The 18,389-nt window shown below is 35.8% G+C and overlaps 1 long non-coding RNA gene across 1 annotated transcript; it reads left to right on the forward strand.

Moving 5' to 3' along the window:
* Nucleotides 1–5,134: 5,134 nt before the first annotated feature.
* On the forward strand, nt 5,135–8,962 carry LOC129011780 (uncharacterized). Its single transcript, XR_008493435.2, has 3 exons — nt 5,135–5,225; nt 5,642–5,699; nt 8,678–8,962. It is a non-coding gene; the product is annotated as an uncharacterized LOC129011780 (long non-coding RNA).
* The last annotated feature ends 9,427 nt before the right edge of the window (nt 8,963–18,389 follow it).

Below are 18,389 nucleotides of genomic sequence, written 5' to 3' on the forward strand. Positions count from 1 at the left end.
TTCCATATGTTTGTGTCCTCTCTTGTTTCCTTGAGCAGTGGTTTGTAGTTCTTCTTGAAGAGGTCCTTCACATCACTTGTAAGTAGTATTCCTAGGTTATTCTCTTTGTAGCAATTGTGATGGGTGTTCACTCATGATTTGGCTCTCTGTTGTCTATTATTGGTGTATAGGAATGCTTGTGATTTTTACACATTGATTTTGTATCCTGAGACTTTGCTGAAGTTGCTTATCAGTTTAAGGAGATTTGGGGCTGAAATGATGGGGTTTTATAAATATACAGTCATGTCCTCTGCAAACAGAGACAATTTGACTTCCTCTCTTCCTATTTGAATATCCTTTATTTCTGTCTCTTGCCTGATTTCCCTGGTCAGAACTTCCAATACTATGTTGAATGGGAGTGGTGACAGAGGGCATCCTTGTCTTGTGCCAGTTTTCAAAGAGAATGCTTCCAGCTTTTGCTCATTTAGTATGATACTGGCTGTGGGTTTGCCATAAATAGCTCTTATTATTTTGAGATACGTGCCATCAATACCCAGTTTATTGAGAGTTTTTAGCATGAAGGGGTGTTGAATTTTATTGAAGGCCTTTTCTGCATCTATTGAGATAATCATGTGGCTTTTGTCGTTGATTCTGTTTATGTTATGGATTACGTTTATTGATTTGTGTTTGTTGAGCCAGCCTTGCATCCCAGGGGTGAAGCTGACTTGATTGTGGTGGATAAGCTTTTTGACATGCTGCTGGATTCGGTTTGCCAGTATTTTACTGAGGATTTTCGCATCGATGTTCATCAGGGATATTGGCCTGAAATTTTCTTTTTTCATTGTGTCTCTGCCAGGTTTTAGAATTATGATGATGCTGGCCTCATAAAATGAGTTAGGGAGGAGCCCCTCTTTTTCTATTGTCTGGAATAGTTTCAGAAGAAATGGTACCAGCTCCTCTTTGTACCTCTGGTAGAATTTGGCTGTGAATCCGTCTGGTCCTGGGCTTTTTTGGTTGGTAGGCTATTAATTACTACCTCAATTTCAGAACCTGTTACTGGCCTATTCAGAGATTCAACTTCTTCCTGGTTTAGTCTTGGGAGGGTGTATGTGTCCAGGAATTTATCCATTTCTTCTAGATTTTCTAGTTTATTTGCATGGAAGTGTTTATAGTATTCTCTGATGGTGGTTTGTATTTCTGTGGGATCAGTGGTGATATCCCCTTTATTATTTTTTGTTTCTATTTGGTTCTTCTTTATTAGTCTGGCAGCAGTCTAACTCTTTTGTTAATCTTTTCAAAAAAAAAAAAAGCTCCTGGATTCATTGATTTTTTACAGGGTTTTTCGTGTCTTATCTCCTTCAGTTCTGCTCTGATCTTAGTTATTTCTTGTTTTCTGCTAGCTTTTGAATTTGTTTGCTCTTGCTTCTCTGGTTCTTTTATTTATGATGTTAGGGTGTTGATTTTAGGTGTTTCCTGCTTTCTCCTGTGGGCATTTAGTGCTATACATTTCCCTCTAAACACTGCTTTAGCTGTGTCCCTGGTACATTGGGTCTTTGTTCTCATTGGTTTCAAAGAACTTATTTAATTCATACAGCTACCTTTAGAAAATTTTGCCAACTTGCCTAGACAGGTGTCTTAAAAGCTTTCATTAATTGGTTGATCTAGTTCTCTACGATTGATGACATATGCTGGTTACTTGAGCTTGGAAGTAGCTCTATTGATATATGCCTACTTGCTCACTTTGGTTTGTGTTTCATGTTGCTGGTATCATCATCTCTGTTTGACTCTTCTCATCTGTCTTGCCTACTGTTCCTAGTTGTCTCTCTCTTTTCTTTCCAGACTTCTAGTTAAGTATCTTATTCTAAGCATCAGATGGTAAATTATATTTTCTGTTTCTTGGGCTAAATAGGTTGATTCCCATCCCCACTTTAAATCTCAGAAAGAATTAAGAATATGCCTTTCTTGGCAAAATGAATAGAAAGCCATCTCTGATTCTGACCTTCACCTATGGACAGACTACAGTAGAAGACAATTTCCAACTGTGGTAATTTATCAACTCATTAACATATCTCTGATGAGGCACTTTGAATAATCCATCAGGAGATAGACTGGGAAATGCAAACACTACTTACAAACAATTACTAGTGCTGCCCAACTATATTCTTGGCATACCATTTTTATATCCCCTCAGTGGGAATAGTTTGAATCCACACATAGTGACTACTTATATTTTAAGGCACTCCTGTTTGGTTTTTGTTTTACTATTTTTTTGTGCCAACAGGCATTTGGGAAACAACAGAAAGTATGAACTTACTCACTGTAATATATATAGACAAAGAATATATCTTTGGTCTAGTTAGTATTCACAGTATTAAAATCAATGACTAGCTAGTGAGATGTTATAAAGAATATGGAAATATATATAGCCTTTTTCTGGAAAGACACTAATCTAATCACCTGCTGACCTCAGAGCTACAGCTAAACTTTGAGACAATTGTAAAGCCTACGTCCCCTCACCATGTGCCTCAGCACACCCATGGGACTGTCTGCATTAATGCTGATGCCCCACCTCCACCCACTCTGCCTTTCATCACCTAAAGCTCTCAGCCAGAAAGTGGTGACAGAGGCAGCCAGCATTGTATGTCAACAGATTATCAGGATGGTTAGTAATATTTCCTTGCTAGGAACCTTTTTAAATCCCTGCATTGGCAATCCTAAAGCTCTGTTGATTTTTGTTACTTGCTGATAAGGCTTTTAATGGCCAAAGCCAGATATATTTTTAGATCTTTTGTCACCCTGAGTCCCCTGTCACTCACTGAGGTTGGAATCAGCAGGCTATTAGTTTGCCCAATGTATAATCTCAAGTTCTATGAAACAGGGGAATGCAGCAAGTAGGCCTCCTGATTGTGGAATTTACTTTTGATTTTTATTCATAGGGCACTGTCATTTCTGCCTTTAAAACTAAAATGAAAACATCTGTCTGCAGCTGTGTTAGAAATCTCTTAAGGAAAACATATTGTAAAGCATCCTGTGAATTTTTATTAAAGCTCTCTCTCTCTCTATATGTGTGTGTGTATATATATAAAATGTCTGTTTGCTTAACACATCAAAATATATTTCAAATATTTTAAAATTACTGGTTAGTTCTTTTTTCCCCTGTGATAAATACTTAGAATATTTTGTCAAATTACATTGCAGCATTAAAAAAAATAGAAGGTAACAAACCATCAAATGAGGAACTAGATGAACTGTAGGGAGAAAAAAAAATCTTCAGCACATCAAGAACTATTGGACCAGTGTCCTTTAAAAGATATAATATGCAAAAAAAATCCTTTGCTCACCACTGAAATGTTCTTTAACTGGAGGTTTCTTGTTCATAGAAATAAATCCCTGTGGGTAATCCCTCACTTGTAACTGTGACTGTCTTCTGCTTATGCAGAAGAATGTAACAAGAGTAGAAAGAAGTATAAAAGAGGAATTTGAAGGGGTTTTACCAGTGCAGTTTGTTGGGGAAGGAGCAACACTAACATCAAGGTAAAGGAGGCATGCAGGAAGCAGTCCGTCAGGCAAAGGAAACACATTGTGGACTTGAACTAGGAGATAAACATATGGCAAAGCTCAACCAGACAAGAGGGAAAAGGAAGACGTCCTGTTGAGTATGCAATGTCATACTTTTTGGAAATAGTATGTTTTAAATGTTTAAATTACAAAATCAAACTGCAAAAAAAAATTGATAGAGTGACACTACTTTATTTAAAGATCCTCAATGGTCTCCTTTTAGAGAAAATTTTGAAGATAGGTCCTCTATCTCTATCGAAAGATAGGCATCTCTCTGTCAAAAGATAGGTCCTTTTCTGGTAGAGACCCAAAACATGTTCCATTAGTAGTACAGTGAGTAAGGTCATACTTTCTGTTGTTCCACACAGAATGACAGGTAACACAGTGGGCGGGACATGTTAGAGACAAAAAGCTCACTGTGTTAAAATGTAGTGAAAAAACCCACATGGAGAATAATGTGTTCCCGTGACACATGATAAAGTTTTAGAAAAAAGTAACTCAGAAGAAAAGAGCCTTTTAATAGAAAGTGCGAACATAATTTGAAGACATTGTGAAATGTGATAAGGATTATACACTAAAATTTCCTAGAAAAATAAGCCAGATATAGCCTAAATTACATCATCTCATCCAGTTGTACGTTTTCTGTTGGTCCTAAAACTATATACTCCCTTTCACTAAATCTTAGCTACTTCCTCCTGCAAAACCTGTGTCTTTCAGGATAGGCAGCTACCTCACTTTCAAGAACTAACACTAACAGCTGAAGAGCCACAAAGAGAGAAAAATACTGTACCAACCCTGACACCTAGGAATGTGTGGGGCACACAGTAAGTGTTCAATAAATCTGTGAACTACTAAATGAAGGAAAGCAGATAGTCACACTGTGCGGGAGGGTAGGATCTGTCAAATATGCTCACCAGGGATCCTGTTCACTCCACTTACTTCACATCAATTTTCAAAGGAATAAAGTAATATGCAAGTTTGGAATGCTATGTAAACATCACATTTCCCCCCTCAGTATTGGCCTCTAAATCTCAGCAACAGGAATTTCCTACTATGTTTTTCCAAGGAATTCTATCACTTCCAAAATAATGAAATTGCACTTACTATGATGATTTTGATATTGCCAGAGCTAAAATTCATCTTTATGTTGATTCTCTCTGACTCAGTTTTTTACAAAGTAGATTACAATTATGCCGAAAAACTCTTTTTAATAGCCATGTATTATTTTGTCTCCTTTTCTATATATATATACATATATATATGTATATATATATATTTTTTTTTTGAGACAAGGTCTTGTTCTGTTACCTAAGCTGGAGTACAGTGGTGCAATCATAGCTTCATGTCTTTTTTATATTTCCTCAATGTTTTCTTTTGTTACTGATATGATTTGGTTCTGAGTCCCCACCCAAGTCTCATTTTGAATTGTAATCCCCAGTCTTAGAGGAGGGATCTGGTGGGAGGTGACTGACTTATGGGGGCAGATTTCCTCCTTGCTGTTCTCATGCTAGTGAGTAAGTTCTCATGAGATATGACAGTTTAAAAGTGTGGGGCACTTCCCCTTTCACTCTCTCTTTCTCTCTCCTGATCCACCATGGTAAGATGTCCTTGCGTCCTCTTCACCATAAGCCATGATTATAAGTTTCCTGAGGCCTCCCAGTGATGCTTCCTCTTAAGCCTGTGGAACTGTGAGTCAATTAAACCTCTTTTCTTCATAAATTATCCAGTCTCAGGTAGTTCTTTATAGCAGTGTGAGAATGGACTAATACACTTACTAGTACTAGAAGGGCAATAATTACAAGAAAAGTACTGACAACATGACCAGGGAGGTAGGAATATATCATAACAAAATATGTCATTTTAAACATGTCTTATTTTTCATGCAATTTTTAATTTATCTGTTCTTATAAATAATCCAGTATGTATATAATGATCATTTTATATTCTATGCTCTATGAAGTATATACAAATAAAATTCATAGACATGTCATTGAAATATTTGAAATCTAATTATAAGACAAAGTATATACATGCGAAATAATTAGAAAGAGGATACTATAAAGTTCAAATGCATAACACACAAACTGTGCACTTCATTATTTAGATGGCGTAATATCAGGACATCAGGAAGTCAGGTTTATCTTGAAGGCATCTTGGATAAGGTAAAATTTGAACCAGATTTTTCTTAAAAAATGCTGTAAATACTTTGATTAAGATGGACAAGGACTTTCCATCCAAGAGAATAGCATGTATAAAGTAAATCACTAGCATAAAAATTTAGAGGTAAATGCAGATTGATCTAACATTGCTCTAGGCCCATCAAATATTTCTGAATACGATTTTTCAGTGTGTTAAATTTAACCAGATTGAAGATTTTAAGACCCATCCTAGTGAACAATTTTAAATGAAGGATTTGCTTTGTAATGAGGCATTTGCATTCAATCATAAATTTGGAATGCAACATCTTTAACTTGGTTATTTCTACTAGAATAGGTTCTTTCAGGGTATTATGCTTATCCTGCAGTAAAGACACAGATTCCTCAAAATTTATTTCAAGTGTAAAAGATGAGAGGAATACTTATTTATAGAGAAACCTGGAAAATATAGTACTTACAATAGCAAACTAAGAGTTGTGTAATAAAAATTTCAGAAATGCTGTCACTAAACTATTTACAGAAGCTCCAGAGCGCTATTTTTGAAAGAAAGACAGAAACAGAAATTTTAGAAAAGTGATTCACAAGACTGAAGCTATTGATAGAGAAAAGCTGAAGTACTAAGGAACGGATGAGTCAGAAGCAAATTTAGGAGAAACACATCAAAGAACGTCTTAAAAATTTATCATTTGGGAGGGACTATAATTCACTCTAGCTAGAAAAAGCAAAAAGAATAGAAGAAAGTATATTTACATAGAATTAAACTTAAATTAGCAAGTATTCTTAGGAATTTTTTAAACTGCCTGCCTCTTCTTTTTTAAATAAAAGCTTCATTGAGATTTAATTTACATATAATAAAATTTGCCCTTTAAAATTTTTTAATCCAGTGGTTTTTAATATATTCAAAGAGTTATGCAACTATCACCACTATCTAATTTTGGAACATTTTTATCATTCTCAAAAGAAACCCCATATACATTGGCCGTTGTTCCCCATTTTTTCTCAATTTTCAATGCCCCTGGCTTTGGCAACCCATAATTTACTTTTAATATCTGTGGAGGTACATATTCTGGATATTTTATATAAATGAAATCACAAAATGTCTGGTCTTTTGTGACTGGTTGTTTCTTCAATTAGCATGCTGTGAAGGTTCATCCCCGTTGTGGTGTGTATCAGTACTTCATTCCTTTTTACTGAATAACTTTCCATTGTATGGATACACCACATTTTCTTTATCTGTTTATTGGTTAATGGACATTTGAGTTGTTCCTAGTTTTTAAAGCTTCACCACCTGATTCAAACCTTCAGTCCCAGGACATGTCACGGCATGTTTTGCTTCTTTATTCTGACAGAAAACAAAGTCATCAGAAACTTTATCTTCCATCTAACAAAACATTAACTCCTACAATATGGGCACCCACCCTATTTTCCTTGCTTCCTGTAATAATGGAAAAATGCTTCTTCTTTATTTTATTTATTTATTTATTTATTTATTTATTTATTTATTTTGAGAGGGAGTCTCGCTCTGTCGCCCAGGCTGGAGTGCAGTGGCATGATCTCGGCTCACTGCAACCTTCGACTCCCTGGTTCAAGCGATTCTCCTGCCTCAGCCTCCCGAGTAGCTGGGATTACAAACCATGCACCACCATGCCCAGCTAATTTTTGTGTTTTTAGTAGAGATGGGGTTTCACCATGTTGGCTAGGATGGTCTCAATCTCCTGACTGTGGGATTCACCCACCTCAGTCTCCCAAAGTTCTGGGATTACAGGCGTAAGCCACCTTGCCTGGCCTTCTCTTTCTACATAGGAGTATTCCCCTGCACCCTGCAGTAGTCCCCCCTTATCTGAGGGAAATCAATTTCAAGCATTTTAACCTGCACTTTCCATGCATCCATCCAATCCCATGTCACCCTACCCTCTCCATCGTATGGCATCATATCCTGCATTGCAGAGAAACTTACAGTCTATCTATTCCCTCAGTGTGTTCAAACACAACTTGTCAATTAGTCCTTCCTCAATATTTTAATAAACCTTTCAACCCACTTCCCTTCTAGTAACTCCCTATATCTCTTCCTCATCTTGTTAAACAGAATGGACATTTTTATCCTAATATCTCTTGATTTCTCAACAGTGTTTAATACACGTTTCTTCTTGAAAAGGTGTCTTCTCTTGACTTCCATGAAACAATAATCTTCTGTTTTACCTCCTACCTTTCTGATTTTCTCTCGTGTCTTTGTTTAGGCCCAGGTTCCTCTACCAAACCTTTATTTACTAAAGTTATTTAAAGTCCAAACTTAAACAAAGTCCTCATGTGAGTCTGATACATGAAAGGGATCTCAATCCAGACCCCAAGAGAGGGTTCTTGTATCTGATGCAAAAAATAATTAAGGGCAAGTCCATAGAGTAAAGTGAAAGTAAGTTTATTAGGAAGTAAAGGAATAAACGAAGGGCTACTTTTACAAATAAAAGAGTAAAAGAATGCTCCATAGATATAGCAGCCCCGAGGGCAGCTGATTGCCAATTTTTATGGTTATTTCTTGATTATATGCTAAGCAAGGGGTGCATTATTCATGCCTCCCCTTTTTAGACAATATAGGGTAACTTCCTGACATTGCCATGGCATTTGTAAACTGTTATGGCGCTGGTGGAAGAGTAGCAGTGAGGACAACCAGAGGTCACTCATCATCATCTTGATTTTGGTGGGTTTTAGCCTGCTTCTTTACTGCAACCTGTTTTATCAACAAGGTCTTTATGACTGGTATCTTGTGCCAACCTCCTATCTCACCCTGTGACTTAGAATGTTTAACCATCTGGGAATGCAGCCCAGCAGGTCTCAGCCTCTGACAACTCTACCCTCTCCTCAGGCAATCACATCTATGCCCTCAATTTCAATTCCCACCTACATATATTTGATTTCAAAATTTATATATCTAAACCAGACTTTTTCACTTCTAATAAATTTTCTATTTTCACCTTTGAATCCCTAAGGTTTCAGGAGCTGAAAAGGGTCTGGATTTTACCCTACTTGAAAGCTAACAGCTTTTCACAGTTTCATGGATGCTGACAGAAGACAGGATTTCTGAATCAGAGAAAGGTGGTGCAGTAGTCCCCTCTTATCTGCGGAAAATACTTTTCAAGATGCCCAGTGGATGCCTAAAATCACAGATAGTACCAAACTCTACCTATGCTATGTTTTCTCCTATACATACATACCTATGGTAAAGTTGAAGTTATAAATTAGGCACAGTAAGAGATTAATAACAATAACTAATAATAAAACACAGCAATTATAACAATATACTGCAGTAAAAGTTATGGGAACATTTACTTCCGGAATGTCCATTTAATATTTGTGAACCACAGTTAATGCCGGTAACTGAAACTGAAAACAAAACTTCAGGTAAGCGGGGAATACTGTATTACTCACAACAGAAATGGTAACCAGAGAGCCAGCATATTTGGGCCAGTTTTCCCAGTCTCAATTCACACAGGATGACAAAAGGGACCAAATGACACCTGCATAAGCAGTGAATTCTGTTAAAAAAGAGAAACCCAGGGCCAAGAATCTAGTACTTTTGGGCAAGCCACTAGCAAGTTTACTTTACCCAGGGACTGAGTTACCTGGTAACCACACTCTCCTCACTTTGACCTATTCAGCTGCCTATGTGACAAGCAGAAGCTTTGTAACCTGGTGCACTCAGAAAGAATGGGCAGGGATGTTCAAGGCTCCTGGCAGATGTCTCTTCCAGCATAAAGAACCTCAAATTCTCTGTAACCCTAGAACATTGAATCTATATCTGTTTCCCAAACTACTGTTTTTCTCTTCCATTGTAGAGTCTTTGCCAAGGTAGAATTCTTTCTATACCAGGAATTCAGTTTCTGCTGTGGCAGAATCAAATACATTTCAAGGTGATTTGTATTTGTCTGAAGAAGGTGGCATTAAAGTGAAAAAGTAGCTGAGAACAAGAAGAGGAAGACAAAAGCTTAATGCAGTGGGGAAAAGGGAAAGCACACCTACAGCTCCTATTGAAAAATAGTTGTAAAGAAAATAGGCTATTGATTTAAATTGAAATCCATAAGCTATACCATTAATGTTTGTATTTTGTGCCCCAGCATTATGAAAATTACCTAGTGAATTGTTCCAGAGAGTTATCATTTCATTTCTTTCCCTATTTCCCAAATTGTTCATGCTTGTTCCTCACATCATTTCATAAACATATTCTCCACGAATAGCCTAAAAACAGTATCGGAAACATCCTACCATTTTCTCCTTTCTGAAGAAAATCATTCTGACTCTAAATTTCCTCTGTGGTATCTCAAAGGTTAGTTTTGCTTTACCGCAGGCTAAGCTGTGAAATGGATCATGAGCTTTTCCAACCTACTGTGACTCTTTCTACCCCCTACCTTAAATATGGACTCCACGTTGACTGTAACACTTCACTGAGGCAAGGAAAGAATGTTAAGTTAATATACCTAGAAAGGCACGAGTCAAGGCAACTTGAAAGAATCCCCCATAATCATTCTTATGAAAATATACAAACCTAATCAACAATTCCCATTCAGAACTTGGCTACCTCTATCTTGCCAATGAGTTAACATCTAGTTTGCTGACAATGTGCTTAGCAGTCTTTTAGAAAGTTTATGTTAATTGTGTAGTTTCTTTTTTTATTTTTCACTTACAAACTTGTAATTTTTCACCGAGGTCTAAGAATTTTAGTAAATGATATATACACAGGCATAAAATGTCCTTTTAATATTTGCTGTCATTTGTACATTTAAAAATAGGTCCTCTACTTTTACATTTCTACTTCAACTGCTTATACCAGCTACTATTTTACCTTTTTCTCTAGACTAAAATTGATATTGCCACCCCCCAGAGCATAACATGGCTTTACTAGCATTAAGACATAATTAAGAGACTGAATTCAGTGTTTCCTGGCTTTCTAATATGGCTCTTGAAAATATAAATTTAGTTATGAGGCTCTGCCCCTCAGGGGAAATACCAGTGACGACCAAATCAGTTTCTGGCAGTTACGTTTCAAATAACAGTGGCGTTTCTGTTTTCTGCCAGTCAAGAATCTTCCCTCAGATGCATCTTTTGTTAAAACCATGTAGGGGCAGAGTGTTGATTGACAATATAAAGTGTGATTCATTGATATGATGCCAGATCCATGTATAAACAACAAGAACATTGATTAGCAACTTCGTAATAGTTGAATTCAAATATTTGAATATTTTAACATATATGTAACTAAAATCATATATACACACCTCTTACCTAATGGTGAGCATATCCTGGCATTTGAGATAGGGTGTGTTAATCATGGAGATCTAAGCTTTAGGGAAAAGTTTAATAAAGATAAAAGAGTGACTTGAATTTTATAAGGGAAGTATTTAGTAATTAAAGATACCACAGCTGCTAAAGATAATATAGTCATGAGATTTCATAATTATAAGGTCCTGGCATCCCTGCTTACAAGCCTCATACTCAATGGTAATATAATCATGCCCATTTGAGAATTGAAGAGATAAGACAGTATGTGGTGTACAGCATCCATTACTAGAAGGTCTATTATTTCACAACAATGGGAGGGTCAGAATGATCCACAGCAGAGAGAATTTTTTTTTGTCATTCAGTAAACATGTCACGTACTTCTACAACCCAACTTTTCAAGCCACATCTGCTATATACATGTAGGGAAGATTCATTAATGCAATGTCAGGAGTACTCTAATAAAAATAAAATGTCTGTTCCTGGGAGCCACCAAGTGGCTGCACTTGTATATACCTCCCCAGTTATGATAATTTAGTGTATTGGCAGCATCCAGGGAGTATTTCATTACATTTTTTTCCTCTTCCTTCCTATTTGCCTCACTCTGTAAATAATCCCTTTAGACCATTTTTCTCAAGGATGTAGAGAGAGAACCAAATGGTATTTTCAGTCTCTATACATGTACAATTTGAGACACACTTTCTTCTGAACTATATGAGAATACACCAATGATGACATTCAAAAAGTGATATAATTTAGAGGCACAACATATAAACTTTATTTTGTATTAGAGAGGGTTTTTAACCCTATTTTAATTTTATGTTTTCTAACATTGGTTTCCAATTTACTTTTATCAATTTTTTAATAATTATTTTAATCTGGTTTAAAAATACAATTTTTATTCAAACCTTGCTTACCAATAAACACTAGCAAAATATTATTATATGATTTCAACTCTTTCTTGGAATTCTATTTTCATTAAATGCTAAATAATAACCCTGCATTTTAAGTCAAATTAATTATATTCTGAGATCAAATTGATGGCTTTGCAAAAAACACATTGAAGTAAGTATCTACACAAGTAAACAATTAAGTGCATTAATTGAGATTCAGCATTCCGCAAAATATATGTGTCATATGCATATCCTGATATATTTCCTGTACGGCAATGTATATTTAATCAGTATTTCTCTAAAATAGAAAAGAATCCACTAGATCCTCTGAAGGAGACCTGTGCCTTTCATACCAATAAATCACTGAATATATTTGACTACATAACTTATTTATCAGACTCTTAATTAACAAATTTTTTGACTATTGGATATTAGTCATGACATATACTGGGCATGTTATAGATTTATATTCTGTAGTATTTAACAATTAAGGTAATTCATTTTCCCCACAGTATGATAACAATTATTTTAATGAAATAAATCTGTAATATTGTGTTTTCCTGTGCACTGTTAGCAATAACCTAAAGTTATTCTGGTATGTCTCAGGGGTTTATATAGACTTTCATGAATCCACTCATTCAGTTTTCACCTCTGGGCCTTCTCCAGAAGTCTATGGAGATGGACTAGGGCTACATTCAACTCAGAGACATGACACTAGACTCAAAGTACCTCTCCTCTCCAGTTTTAGGGCGCTTTCTAAGGCCATGTGCATCATGTCTGGGTTCTTCTTTCCTTAAATGTGTTCTCCCCAGAAAGATGCTGTTTGGTCTCTTTTGAAAAAGGATTTCTGGCAGGAATATTCTACCAAGTCGAACTATTTTTGGATACCAGGTAAGCTTAAGCTAAGCTTTGCTATGTGAACTTCAGATAATTATCTTAAATTGCTGAACCTCATTTTAGAATGAAACAGTAGTACTACATGTTTCTAATTCTAATATATTTTCATATTATATATAAGATCACATCAAGCATGATTATTATGTTTATTTAGCATTCATTTTTTGAGCATTGCCATGTGCCTAGCCTTGTTCTAGTTTCCAGGGACCCAAGAGGGAAAAAATACCCTAAATTTGTGAAGCTTATTTTCTACTGTAGTCAGTACATTCCTACACCACAAAACAATTTTTTTTCCTCCAGATTCTTTCTAATTAAATGTTTAGTCACCATAGCCTGTGCAAAAAAAACACAAAAAAACTCTGTTAACTGTAACCAATATTTCTTAATAGCTGCCCGCGAATGGGAAAGCTAACTTCAGACTTCACTTTGAAGTAGCAAAGCAAAACAAGAATATGTAAAAACAGACAAAAAAATGTTTATAAAACAATCACCCGCAATGTAAAAAGAAGCCATGCCAAATACATTTGAATTCCAGAGTAATAGATACAGGTTTTGATTCAGCAACAAACAAAATCTCACATGTCAGAACATCAGTAAATAAAATCCCTAGATACATATCAACCTTAATTTACAGAACCACGCTATAGTGGAATGACACCCTGTGATCCATTTCATACATTTATTTAATATTTCAAAGAAGAATATAAGAATGTTATTAGCCTACTAAATTGTAAATGATAGATCTACAGTCTTGTTTCCACTTACCATACCCTATACATCTTGCTGACAGCTTACTTTTTGGAAGAGTTGGCTATGAATTACTCTTAAGCATCTGAACTGTCTGATCCAGAGTTACTCTTCTATCTTCTCTTCCTTAGTGATGAAACATGTCTTTTTCTCAGGGGCCTCTTTTGTAAATTATAATTATTCTTATATAGTTGCCTTTGTTTTCTTGTTATTCCTTATTTCTCACATTGACGAGAAAGTGGAAGGATAGGTTATCATATATGTTTAACATTTCCTGAGTGGTAAATGACATTTCATTGATCGTGATGTAACATTTATAGTCTAAAGATACTAAACCATGTGCCCCAGAAAACCTCCCCAAAGTTGTTGGTACCCTCTTATAGCTTACTAGGCAGTTTGCTGTTCTCAAAGGAAAACTGAGACAGAAAACATATTTGTAAAAATAATAGAGGTTATTTTACTGTTTGAAAGCAACATATAAACACATATATTTTTCAAATACATTTGAAGAATCTACATTGAAAAAATCATTCGGCTCTTAAAAAATATGTTTTAGAATACATGTTTTTAGAAGATAATTCTATTGCTCTATAAGGAAAAAAACAGGAGGGGAAACAAAGTGATAATAAGTAAGTACTTTTCATATGCTATATTTATTTTATCCATATTTATTGTATCCATACACATATATATATGTATACACACATATACATAATGTTAATATATTTAATAATAATCCAAACAAATAATATATCTCGTTCAATTTCCTATAATTATCATGTGGTAGAGGCTGCAAACTCTCTTGCCTCATGTTACCAAGTCTGTAATACAGATGTTTCTCGACTTAGCATGCCATTGTGTCCTGGTAAGCCAACCCATCGTATGCTGAAAAGTCAAACATAAGTCAAGCATAAGTCAAACATAAGTCAAGCATAAGTAAAACATGCATTTAATACACTCAACCACCCAACATCATAGCTTAGCTTAGACTACCTTAAACATGCTCAGAACACCTACATTAGCCTACAGCTGGGCAAAATCATCTGGCAATACAGTACATTATAGGGTATCTGTCGCTTTACTGTGGCTGACTGGGAGCTGTGCCTCACTGCCACTGCCTAGCTTCATGAGAGAGTGTGGAACTGCTTTCCATTAAATGCGTATCACTTTTGCACCATCATAAAGTTGAAAAAAATGTAAGTCCAGCCATCATAAGTTGGGACCAACTGTGCCCAGTCCACCCCGTCTGTGTGATAGAATCTATGCCAGCTCAGAGAAATGGAAAAGAAAAATTCATAATAGACAAAAATCCTGCACATAAACATTGAAAGAAAACAAAAAAAAACCCTTCCTGTGAAATTTAAGAGGAAGAAAATGTCATATTCCCCCTCTGAGAAATTGCTGTTGGCCTCAGACTGCAAAAGAGGACCTGAAGAACAAGGCAGAAGGTAGCCTAGCTCAGCCAGCAGGACTAATGAAGCAGGTGTGTGGGCATCTCATTGACACTATGGTAAGAAGAGTCATTTTCCATATTTGGAAGTTTTCCAAAAAACATAAAACATTTTCTCTTTAATCACATCTATTACACTCTAGAATTTTTCTTTTTATTTTAATTTATTTTTTTTAATTTTACTTTAAGTTCTAGGGTACATGTGCACAACGTGCAGGTTTGTTACATATGTATACATGTGCCATGTTGGTGTGCTGCACCCGTTAACTCGTCATTTACGTTAGGTATATCTCCTAATGCTATCCCTCCCCCCTCCCCCCACCCCCCAGCCGGCCCCAGTATGTGATGTTCCCCACCTTGTGTCCATGTGTTCTTATTGTTCAATTCCCATCTATGAGTGAGAACATGCAGTGTTCAGTTTTTTGTCCTTGCGATAGTTTGCTCAGAATGATGGTTTCCAGCTTCATCCCAAATTTTAAAAATGCTAGCTATTAGAGACAATTTCAGAAACTATAGCCTCTACTTACGAAAACTAGTGCCAAATCTCAGAGTTTAATTACTGTAAAATCTTCCCCAGCAGCAAATGAAGGAAATACATGCCATTGAATTCTGAGTTGAAATCTTTGAGTTCAGTCAATGTTTTCTGAAAATGAGCTCCCACAGGACCACCCACAACTGAATGCTTAGATTACATGTCATTGGACTCTGAGCCAAATGGCAAAGTCTAAGAATTAAATTATGCATAAATATGTATACACACATACACAGCTAAACTTATATAAGGACTTACAAAAGAAAATCCTGGTAAGTTCATGGCATAGGAGCTTTATTGTCACCCGTAAAGCCTTCTCAAAATAGAGAGGAAAATGGAACATTCAGAAAAGTTAGGTGGTGGTTTCCAAGTGGCATTTATAGTAGATTTATAAATTAGATAACCTTGTTTGGCAAGACAGTTGCTTAATATTCTGAAAATTCTATAAATACACTTTTTGTGAACATGTTTCTTTTGAAATCTGAGCAGAATTTTCTGAGCAGAATTTTACAAGTTGAATTATTTTAAATGTAATTCTAAAAGACAGTTTTCATATCTTCTGGGCATTTCATCAATTGTAAAGGCTACCCATGCTTTATTTAAAATAATACTTAAGTTATATTTTACAGTGAATGTGTCAATGTGCCAAGTGACACCCACTGGTTTCTCTTTCCAGTAAACTTTCATGGGAGCTATATTTAATGACCCTGTTCATAAAAACAGGCTCCTTGCTGTCTGATAGAGTATTATTACTATGAATGAAGAGGTTCCTTAAATATTTAAAGCTATCCACAGATTTGCAAAGTGTCTATTAAAAACTGCTTTCATCTTTGCTTTTCTTTGGGAACTACCTTTTGTTGATGTTGTTCTTGTTGTTATAGTGGTGGTTGCTATTAGTGTTCACTGCAAACAAAAAAGCATGAACAAAAAGAAATAACTGGAGTGGGGGATGGACTCAGGCTTTTTTATGTGAGTTCTGTTCTCACTTCTACCACTATTTTCTTTTTATTTATTGAAATGGCTCTGTAGCTCAGCAAGGGGAAAACAAAAGGCATGAAAATTCATTTAAGTACTCTCTTTTATTTATGTTAACATTTCATCATATGCTGTTTAACAATTTACTAAATGTTTATTATGCACAGAGTTGCATTGTCAAGAGAATAAATAAGTTTCTGTCAGCACTTCTTTTAAGAAATCCTATTTTGGTTGTGGATTTTAAAAATTCATAATAAACATTTCCTTGAGGAAGAAGCCAAGAAAGAAAATGCTTTGACACTGCTGATAAGTGAGCTTGTAACTAAAGAAATGGAAAACAAACACGTGCATAAATATTCACTGTGTGTATATGTGAAGGGAAAGAGGAGGGAGGGAGACAGAAGAAGGGAGGAGAGAGGAAGAGAGAGAGAGATAAAGAGAGAGAGGGACAGAGCATGTGAAAGAGTGAGAGAATAAAAAGATAATTAATTCCTGGATTTTATAATCTCCCTGATTGCTTCAGTGTTAACATTCCCACAGTTTGTCACCAGACATACTTGCAAAATAGAAATAGAAAAGCACAGAGAATAGACTAGATGATGTCTAAGGTTCTCCCAGCTCCAAAGTTTTACTATTATATTATATTAAGAAAAATATAGAATAGAAAATAAATGTCAAATAAATGTCAAAAGATGAAGAATGGCAATCTCTACTACTTTCATATATCCTACATCATTTGACTCATATGTGGAGATAATGTGTGTGTGTATATATTTATATATATGTACACACACACACATATACATACATGAAATTTACCAGCTCTAAGTTTTTATACTGAAAAATAAGAGAATTGGGTTTGAGGAAGAGTGACATTCTTGTCTTCCCTTCTTAATTATTTAATTTTTTAAAAGGAGTGAGAACATTTATCAGTAGATTATTATTTGTCAGGCACTCTTAGAAGCACTATATTAACTTACTGATATTTTTAATAACCTTATAGTGCAAGAGTATTATGATAGTATCCTGATTTTTTTAGATGCACAAAATTCAAACATGAGCAGTTAAAACTTGCCAAAGTCACAGTGCCTCTAAGTAGCAGAGCAAGGTTTCTCAACCAAGTAGTCAGGTTCTGAGCTTATCCAGCACATCAATCTGTAACTACCCAGTGGGTTTCCTTTGCCCGCTGCCTAGACAGAGCTGATTTATCAAAACAGGGGGATTGCAATAGAGAAAGAGTTTAATACATGCAGAGCCGGCCTTATGGGAGACCAGTGTTTTATTATTACTCAAATCAGTCCCCCAAAAATGCAGGAATAGGATTTTTTAAGGACAATTTAGTGGGCAGGGGGTCAGAAAATGGGTAGTGCTGATTGGTCAGGTCAGAGATAAAATCATAGAGAGTTGAAGCTGTCCTCTTGCACTGAGTCAGTTCCTGAGCGGAAGCCACAAGACCAGATGAGAATCTTGCAGCCTCTAGCTGCGTGACTCCTAAACCATAATTTCTAATCTTGTAGCCAATTTGTTAGTCCTCCAAAGGCAGTCTAGTCCCCAGGCAGGAGGGGATTTATTTGGGGAAAGGCTGTTATGGTCTTTATTTCAAAGCTAACCTATAAAGTAAGTTGCTCCAAAAGTTAGTTCGTCCTACACCCAGGAATGAACAAGGACAGCTGGGAGGTTAGAAGCAAGATGAAGTTGGTTAGGTCAGATCTCTTTCACTGTAATAGTTGCCTCAGTTATAATTTTTGCAAAGGTAGTTTCAAATCTAGCTCCACCTCTCCAAAGAAGATTGTGACATGACTCTCACTAACCACATGCAGGTTTTGCTGTATAACCAAAATGTAACAAAGAAAAAGACATTTTTCTGTCTATATAAAATAGTTTTCTGAAGGTGAAACCAAAATAAACATCTTCTATAAGCCTTTGGTCCAGAT

This window comes from Pongo pygmaeus, chromosome 14 (assembly GCF_028885625.2).
Source record: "Pongo pygmaeus isolate AG05252 chromosome 14, NHGRI_mPonPyg2-v2.0_pri, whole genome shotgun sequence".
Classification (NCBI taxonomy): domain Eukaryota; kingdom Metazoa; phylum Chordata; class Mammalia; order Primates; family Hominidae; genus Pongo; species Pongo pygmaeus.